This window comes from Triticum dicoccoides, chromosome 1B (genome assembly GCF_002162155.2).
Source record: "Triticum dicoccoides isolate Atlit2015 ecotype Zavitan chromosome 1B, WEW_v2.0, whole genome shotgun sequence".
Lineage (NCBI taxonomy): Eukaryota > Viridiplantae > Streptophyta > Magnoliopsida > Poales > Poaceae > Triticum > Triticum dicoccoides.
Window position 1 is genome coordinate 4272272 of NC_041381.1, and position 9868 is coordinate 4282139.

The 9868-nt window shown below is 42.3% G+C and overlaps 1 long non-coding RNA gene across 1 annotated transcript; it reads right to left on the reverse strand.

The window, feature by feature from the left end:
* Positions 1–1972: 1972 nt before the first annotated feature.
* On the reverse strand, positions 1973–2631 carry LOC119298851. The gene is made up of 3 exons (XR_005145995.1): positions 2540–2631; positions 2324–2388; positions 1973–2081 (listed from the first exon to the last, which is right to left on the reverse strand). It is a non-coding gene; the product is annotated as an uncharacterized LOC119298851 (long non-coding RNA).
* Positions 2632–9868: the final 7237 nt, after the last annotated feature.

Sequence of the window (9868 nt, forward strand, 5' to 3'; positions counted from 1 at the left end):
TCGCATCACCACTCGCATCAATGAAACAGGGTGTTTGCAGCACCGCCTCACTCGACTCAGAACAGTTGTCGCTGGCTCGCCAGTGCTTCTCGCCTCCCTCGCAGAACGATGTCGCTCCACTCGCAGTAGCAAACCACCATGTTGCATTGACATCACATCTTTATCACCAAAATAAGGCTACTCATTACCTACAACTAATGTGGTTCAGTGGCTAGCCCTTCTCGGGCCATACTAAGCGACGACCCATACATAACCAGTCAGGGGGCCATACTAAGCAAGAACCCATACATAACCAAAAACCAAACCTGTCTGACAGACAATGCAGATGCCTAAGCCGGTGAAATATTATGTGGAGATCCTGACCAATAATTTGACATCATTTAGGGTCCATTCTTCCATGGTCAGGTCCTGACCAATGGAGGTATAACAAAATTTGCAATCTATCCATTTTAAATAGAATGTGCCTCCTGTAACTTTCACAAAACGTACAGGCATGTCCTATGCCCAAATAAGGCCAGGTCAACAAATTTTCTGAAAAATACAGGTAGTCGTTCAAGATTGTAAGTCTATTAGTAGCTCTTTGATGACAAAATCTAATAGTGATCAGGATGGACATCCATCGTGTCTCTAATTTGGGGCTCTACTTAGCCTTTGTTTGTTTCGTATGAATTTAGGTGGTCCATCAAATTTTCATCTAAGCTCAATAAAACAGAGCCATGCATAGCCAGTCTTTCCACGGCCAATAGCAACTGTACACAAAATAGCTCACTCTGAACTGACAAAAGCATCAACTATGATCAGCGACGCATGTGAAATCACATCCTAAATCCTAAAAGTATATGGCTACTGAATATCAGGGAACATGAAAACAGCAAGGCAATGACAAATGGACCAGTTCCATGGCAGCATGATATCTCTGCCCTCCTATCCTTGTGAATCTTGATTATTGGCAGGGAGAAACTTCTGAGTTGCCTTCCTTGGTTTGTGGGTATAGACCCCTGCAGTGTACAACTTTCTGTAGAAAAATGTAAAATGTTAACACTGTTCTAAATGGATTTGCTAATGAAACTCTAAATTCCAGTAGGTGTGAGTGCAAACCATGCAGAACCATTCTTTCAGCCAATCAACATTGTTTTAAAGCAAAAGAAATTGAGAAATAAAGAACACATCTACGCAGAACCATGGCAAGTTGTCTCTGCATAATATACCGACAAACTTTGCAAACATGTATAGAAAAAGGACCTTATAAATCACGTACATATGAATATGTCTTCTCTAAATGTAGGCCCTAGTTGAGAAGCAAGCTAGATCTGGACATTCAGTAACTAAAGCCACAGACTTATCCACCTCTTCATCCTTGATCAACATATTGTAACGGAAGTGAACAAGGCCCGTATGTTGCAACGGAAGAACACTCATGAATGTAATCAACTGAACTAAAGTTTTTGCAAATATGTCTACATCACACACCTCTCCTCCTCGTTCTTCCTCACCATAATTGCATTACATATTATGGTTATACATATCCTCAAACATGTAAGAACTAATATTTTCTTTCTCACGTGCATGAAGAAATACTTACATTTACATGCTAGAAACAAATAGGATGAAAAGTACATATGTCGTTCATTGTTGTCCTTGTATAACAACAGTACAAACAAAGACACAAACTCACTAATCCTTGTTGTCTCTCTTTATTTACAGAGCATTTAACCTCTGCCTCATTCAAAGTATTCAAAACACAGATTTCCGCAAACTATAGGTAAAAGCTCCAATTTCCACTAAAACAGGAACCAAATATTGCAGCATAACATTTTATCATTTTACCAAGTTCTCGTATGATGGGCAGGAGTTACATTTCTAAAAAAGTTTGTAAGGCATGGCAAAACAATGTGATAATCGGGCTTCAGTCATAATGGGTGAAGAATGCCTACCATTCAAGATGGTGAACAAGCTAACTTTCTTTCCCATTGAATCTTTGATATAACCACGGTAGTGCGAACCAATGACTTTGAGCTTGTCAAATGGACGCTTCTCCCATAGTTCTTTATGCCCCCTTCAATACTTGTTCCCTTTGCTGCCTGCACATAGGAGCGGTTTAGATACCAAGACAACATAAGATATAATATATATCCATTCCGAAGCTTTCGACTTTAGTGGTGATACAATCTAGCTGCTATGATTACTCTAGTGGACATATAAACAGGACAAATGACAAGTCCTAGACATCAAATAAAGACTTTGTGGGAGGTAACATCCTTCTCGATATGACTTCATGAAAAGTCCCACATAGGGTATATAAATCTCAGCATGCGGCATGTACCTTTTGTCAATGTCAACATACTCAAATAGGAATAGGTCTTCTTCACCAAGTTCCAATGTAATAGGCTGTTGAGAAAAAAGATGCAATACCAAAGGTAAGAACGGTCTCTTGGCCAGTATATTCTAATAATTAGTCTAAAGGAGAAAAAACGCATAATGGGTGATAAATTAGTACAAAGATAAATAAAATTGTAGAAATGTGGAAGAAAACCTTGACCTTAGGAGTTGCGGGAACCATAATCATTTTACCAGTTTCATAGCTCCCAATAAATGCAAACTGGGAGTTCATCCATCTCATCACCTGATGACCTTTTGGACTTAAGTAGAGATGATTTCTGAAACAAAATGTGAGATGTTTAACCTTGGCCTCACCCAAACACACTTATGTACTTTCTTTCCCAAATATATATTCAAATAGCTTGCATATAAATTGGTGTCAAAAAAGAGCCAACTTAATCAAATGGCCTTGCTACATATAATCAATAACCTTCAAGGTATTTGGAAGTACATATTTGTTTTATGAAAACCCATAATAAAGTTCTTTATTTGCATCTCTTGTTATAACCCAACTGAAATTTAGTAAAATCTCTGAGGTGAAAACCATATATAAAATAACAGACAAATATAAGTAGGATTGAGCACATCCCATGTGTTGTGTCAAGGGTAATTGTCAAGATTTTTAAGGACGACCCATCATGAACCAACACCTGCACAATGGTCTAGTTTAGTAAAGAAAATCAAAGTTCAGAAGCATATTAACAAATAGCTGAGAAAGCATCTTGAAGCAGAGGAAATATCATGAGAGCTTGATTAACATTGTTCTCCACAAGTTGACTACTCCTTCTTTTTCAACGTTGACCTCCATATGAAATATCTTATAAAGCATTGCAAGCTAGAAAATATGTAATACACACTGAAAGAATAAAAAGAATGTACCTTGAGGCTCTTCTCATCCTTTTCTGGAATAGCTCTTCTCATCCTTTTCTAGAATACCCTTTTTTTAGCATAGTGCTTACCCGATGTTCTAGAAAATTCACTAATAACAGGAACAACAAAGATTACATTGCATCAAAGAAACAAAAAAAATGCAGCCAAGTAATTCTAGCATGGTACTACTTCACTATTCAGCATGCTTTTGTATCAATCTACACTTGTGCCCCACTAAAAATCCTTTGTAAATCACCACTTTAATCTAGTGTTGGGATAAAAACAAACTGTCGAATATAATCCCTCGACAGCAATATACACATGTGCCATCCACTTATCCACCTGCAAAGCAAAATCATCGGCATCAGTAGGATGTCCAGAGCATGCTATAGTCTAGCCGTCCCAAACTTTTCTATGATTTTGAAAACAAAACTATGATTTCGAAACGGAAGCATCAACTTTTGACTCATCGATTAATCCGGAGATATAGAAACTGAGAAATAGCAAAGGGCAATGCTTTGGTCAAGAGAATTAGGAAAGACTAATCACCGTACTGTACCAAAGTAGCAGTCGTGTGTGGTGTTCAGTACGAGTGTATATGGGGAGATGGTGATGGACGCTCTTGTTTGACAGGCCAATAAAATGCCAAGATAATTAGCAGAATTCAAGAGGAGATGAAGAACCTGGTGGCCGCCTCGCCGGATGCCTTCTCCGCAGGTTGACACCGTGCCGCCGACGCCAGTGTGTGCACGCGCTCCTAGCCTTATGGTTCCATTCAATGCGTGATGCATCGTCTTACTGCAACGACATGTCACCTGTGGACGCTGAAACTAATCACACACACGCATGCACACAAACCAGATCAAAGATCAGGTGTTGCCGGCAAGCCCCTGCGACCTGTTCGATCCAGATTGGTGGCTCAAGACTACTGATGCACATGAAGCTTATAGACAGACATTGGGTACAGAGCAGGATAACCATGGAGATGGAGGCCGATGTGGGAGGCGCAAGAAGGTGATGCGCCCCGGTGGTACTGCCGTCCAGATCAAGGGCGCGTACGGCCTCGGCGCGGAGGAGACGAAGCCGGGGCTATGCAGATGGATGAGGGTATGGACGCGGCCGACAGTGGTCTTGCGGCGGCCCACCGGCGGCGACGTGGGAGCGCGCCCGTTGCCAGCTACTGGATGGCGGCGAAGGGGGTGGCTCCGGGAAAATATCCTGTGGAGCATAGGCTTAGGTGCACCCCCTTATCTGGCCATCCATCTCTGCATCGCGATTCGTGCAAGAACTTTTCTCTTTTTTGTTTCTTCCAAATAAAACAACATATGAACTTAAAACTTTTGCAAGATAGCAAAACATTCTTACTACAATGAGAGAAAAAACTTTCAGATTTTTTCGTCCATCATAAGTATTAAAAATAACATTTTTTAATAAAGAAAATCTCATTTTGTATATTAATATCAGTCAAAAAAATCTATAAGTTTTTTCTCTCATTGTAGTAAGAATGTTTTGCTATTCTGCGAAGTTTGAAGTTCATATGTTGTTTTATTTGGAAGCAACAAAAAAGAGAAATTTGTACGGTGTAAGTTAGTTGTCTAGCACGGATCTCAAAGCTATATTGGAGGGTATGGATAGAGGGTGTCCATGAGCCTAAGCCCTAAAAATCCGCGTCCGGCTCCGGAGGCTCCGCCAAGCTGAGCGGCGGGGGAGGGGGGGTGGCTGCGGCTGCGGCTGACGGCCGCGGGAGGAACGGCGGGGCGGCGAATGGCCCGTGCGGGAGGAGGAGATGGCGAGAGGTCGTGCGGGCGTGGAGGAATGGCCCGTCCGGGAGGATGCGGGGGCGAGAGGTCGTGCGTGCGTTGTGGGTAGATTTTTTTTTAACCGCGGGGCAGGGTTAGCGACGGACTTAATGCGTGTCTTGTATCGTCAAACACGGGAGGATTATGGACCATCAGATTGTTGTAAATGAACGGACCTGATTGTTTGGATCTGCCCCTCTCTTTCTTTTATAGTGGTAGTAGATAAGGAAACGGTTGATTAGGAACCCGTGCTGATTGTGATAACCGTGTAACTTCCTATTCAGTTTACTTTTGGGAATCGTTGACTGAACTCATGTCTACATATATATCCGATCCATCAGATACAACTAATACTAACTCGATTATTTCGCTTGATGAATTTTAGCCTGATGGACTTCTGCTTATATACGTTTCAGCAAGTTGGTTCAAACGAATGATGGACTACATGGTGTGTAGATGTTTGTTAAGATGAGTTTCTTACTTTGATGGATTTCTGCCTATGTTTTCAGCAACTTGGTTCGATCGGACAAGATCATATCAAAATATTTCGCGGTTAAGACCAAAGCTGAAACAACGGTGGTGCCAAACTTTTTAAAACATAGGCAAGAGCAGAAGAGAAATTGCCTCACCGCGTCGCCGAATGATCCCACACCACCTTACTGAATTCATGTGCTACTTCTCCCACGCCCTCGAACCATCTACTCGCTGCTACCCTCTCAGCCTCGCAGCGTGCGCCACGTGTTCATCCAAATGCCCCATCGGGACTGGCGGGAAGGCACCTCCTGAAAGCCCCACGTGTTCATCCAAATACCGCACAGACCCTGACAAATGCAGAGAATTTCATATTATCCCAGTCAAATACCACATAAATCTTCCTCATTAAGTTCTAAGCAATTCCACAGATACAATGGGTAAATCAAATACTGACGACAACAACGATAGTAAAGAGTGCTACGAACCAACGCTACACTTTCAACTTCTAATCTAATGGTTATAAACGAAAGGGTATCACTCAAACTGAAGAAACATTCAGAGTTCCAACGAATATCTCATCCTCAAGAAACTGAAACCAGAGGGACAGACAGTCGACAACCACAAGACTTGGCCTTGTCGGCGTAGGCAGCCTCCTGCATCTCCTTCTCGGTCTTACGCTCCTCTTCTTGGACTTGTAGTAGACGCTCAGGAAGGTGCCCACAACACCGTACTTCTGCCAGCAGTGTCGTGCGACGCATCGAACATCCTCCATAAGTCATCGTATGCTTTGAATATAACCTATTATTGTGACATTAATTAACGTGTATACTCCAAGGGAAGTATATTCAGTATGCTCATCTCTCAAATAAGTTTAATTACTATGCGCTATTATATTTACCTGGGTTGTGGCCACAAATCACACTAGTTCCAGCAGGTTCAACTCCAATGACCTCTCAGTTTGGGCTCCAAAGACCTGATAATGATGAGGACAAGAAAAACGTTTTAACAGACTGAATTTGACTAGAAAATATACGTAACACTGTCAAACAGTTTCAGGGTTCTATAGATCACGGATATATCGATTTCAACCTCGTGGAAATCGCCATATTTCTAAAAGTTACGATTACAATAGTTGAACTTAAGATTCGTAACATACGGCAGAAGGATGGCACTGCAATGTTTTTAATCAATTCGTGAAATAGTAGTGCATGTAATAAGTTGTATCCGTAAGACATCGAGTTTTCCGATTGAAGAAGCATCTCTGGAAGAGACATCTGACCGCCATGTGTTGAAACAAAACTAAAGCTAAAGATGGCAGAGACAAATAGAAGCAAACCGCAGAATCGGAGGACAGTCGATGGCCACCGACCTGGTGCAAACTGGCCGACCTGCACATCAGGTGCCCTACTACAGCTTCGACCATGACATTCCTTCCCTGCCTTGCAGTTGAGAACACATGTAACCTTGTAATCCCCTTTCCTGCCTTGTTTTTCAGTAATGATTATGTTTGTGCAGCTCTGATTTAATCTCTGAAGAAGGCTCTTCTGATGCCTCTGAAGACCTTTAGGCCTGAGCAAGACGGTGAAGGCAAATGTGCAGCCAGCTAGCCAGCAAGGAGGTGCATGGCTTACAACTTGAGATTTGTTCTGTCCATCCGCGTGATTTGAGAGTGTTTAATTTGATTATTAGTAGTATCCAGGACAGTTTCGAGGGAATTCAGTACAACTTACAATTCAGTGCGAGGGAGTTTGTTGGTGCAGAGCATGTGCTCATATTGCTGCAGCTAGGCGTTTCACTCTTGTGTACTTTGCTTATGCACCTCTCTAGCTAGTGTGACAAGTATTTATTATTAGTATTATCGTGTTGTCTATTCAGTTTCAAGTCTGTATCGAACATGGAAGTACTGTTTGATTTGATGACTCTTGTGATTTATTTAGCGTGCTTTATATGTATGTGAGTGAACTGGATATTTGAGTTCTCTCTAGGAGTATCCTAGTTATTATGGTTATGTCTTCCAAGTTTTCATTTTTCTGGTTCTTGGCTCTCTTGTCTGACCATCTTCCCATGAGGTGTGTGTTTCATCATGCAGCTCCTTCTCTGCTTCTGATTCCTTGAGGTGTGTGTTTATGCTTTGCTTGATCCAGTTACAAGATCCATGTCTTGAACAACAAGACCCTTCATTGCCTGGTCATACACGAAATGGAAACCATGCAATATTCTGTCTTTTGTTTCTCAAGGAAGGCAATGTCAGTCCGGCGACAAGCTTATATGTAGGTGGGATGCTGCTGGTTTAAATTTCAACCGTCGAGACTTGTTCATCAGCACATCCTGAATTCCTGATGCACGTACGGAGTGTCACTGAACACAAATGACAAGTTTGAACGAGTCTGCTGGTGTTTGCTCTGCTCCTCACTAGAAAAAAGATACCATTGAAAATTAGACTTGTACAAGTATTCCGCTGTGGTGTGGACCGAACCTAATCCCGCTACAAGCAGAGGTGCTCATGTCACGACACCCATTGGCACAAACTATTTTGAAAGATCACACCAGGAAACCCCAATAGAGAAACTGATAAACAAAGTACAAATTTTGGAACATCCAGATATGAATGCAAACCCAGTATACATGGTTACAAAGTTAAATCCAACTGATATGTCCAGCAGAGCAGAGAATGTCACACGAGTGCTGCAAATCCTGGGTGTCAGTGCGTACGTACTATTTTGCAGAGCTGCTAGCTAGCTAGCTGGTCGACTATGTTGCTGTGATGTTTAGTATATCGAGCCAGAAGAAATCGTGTTCAGCTGTTCACAAATTCAGTATGTAAAACAGAGTAGTCTGCTGTAAACATACTCTTCTAGCTAGGTATAAGCTAATGTCAATCAGGTGCAACACAAACACGTATATAACCACATGGATGTCGGTCATCTAGGATCTACTATCTGTACTGAATTATTATTAGCAAATCATGCATGTTGATCAATGTTCCTGAATTCTACTTCACTGCTGCAGATGCAGGTGTGAGGCAGCAGCAGCAGAGTAGTCATGCTGAATCAGTGTTCTGCTGCTGGACGACGTCATTTGTAAGGCACTAACTAGTTCCAGTAGCATTAACTGAAGAGATTTACAGAACGCCATACCAGAAGACAACAGAGAGAAGATTGCGTAATAATAGACCAAACTAAGAAGATAAGAAGACCTTCCTAAAAGCAGTGCAATTCTTACAAGATTATTATTTCTTCAGACTGAAAATAACAGCGTTGTTCCCACTTGGAGCGCACAATTCTTGCAGGATGACACAGCCCAACATCTAACTAGCTAGAGCGTATAATGGATTCAATCATTCAGATAACAAGCGAAAGCACTAAGCAGGAGACAGGTACTGGGGAGAAGGAGACACCGGCGTCATCTCCGTCTCCTTTTTGCGCCTTGCGGCTCGTCTCGTTCCGCGAGGATTCCGCGGGAATTTCAGGATTGCGGCGGCCTGGCTTGGGGAATTTTGAAAATTTCGAACAAGTTTAGATCGGGCCTTGGTCCTTGGAGTGGAAAATGAATTCATAATTCAGTCACATGGACGCTGCCCCGATATGAAACAGCCTAGGTTTTTAACTCACACACTGACAGCCTATTGTTTACACAGGGCCAGAACAGCTCCAGGACGTCAAGAAGGGAGGGAATGACTCTCAACCTCACTTGCAGAACAAGCCAAGCAGCAAACGGAGCTTGACGAACACCGATATCATCCTCGTCATTTGGGATAATAACCTGAGAAAAAACATAAAGGAATGAGCATGTGCATTGTCTGGAGAAATGGAATTAAGCCAAAATCTACAGAAGAACCTGAGAGAAAGACTCACGAACTGTATGAAGGGTGGGGCGGTTAGGATGGGTGTCCGCTGCAAGTGTGAGCACAACATTTGTTTCCTCCTTGCAAATATCTGAAGAGCTCCCTTTCTCATATATTATCATCTCCATATTGCAAAACTATTGTAAGAAATCAAACTTTGTCATGTCCAATCCTTTTTGTTATAGTTGCAACTGAGGGGTCCAATCCTTTTTGTTATAGTTGCAACGTCTCCCCTAACATGCAACATGACCCGTCTTTTTTGTCATACTTGCAAGTCCACCCTCGATGTGTAACTGGGGTCTAACCAATAACCTTGTCCTGGTTGTAAGTCCACACCTGACACGCAACTGGGACCCAACCTGTTTTTTCTTTGTCCCTACTTGCAACTCCACCCGTGACATGCGATTGGGGTCCTAGTTGCAAGTCCATCCTCGACACACTACTGGCACTCGATCCATTTTTTGTCCCAGTTGCAACTCCATTCTGATACGCAACCGGGGGG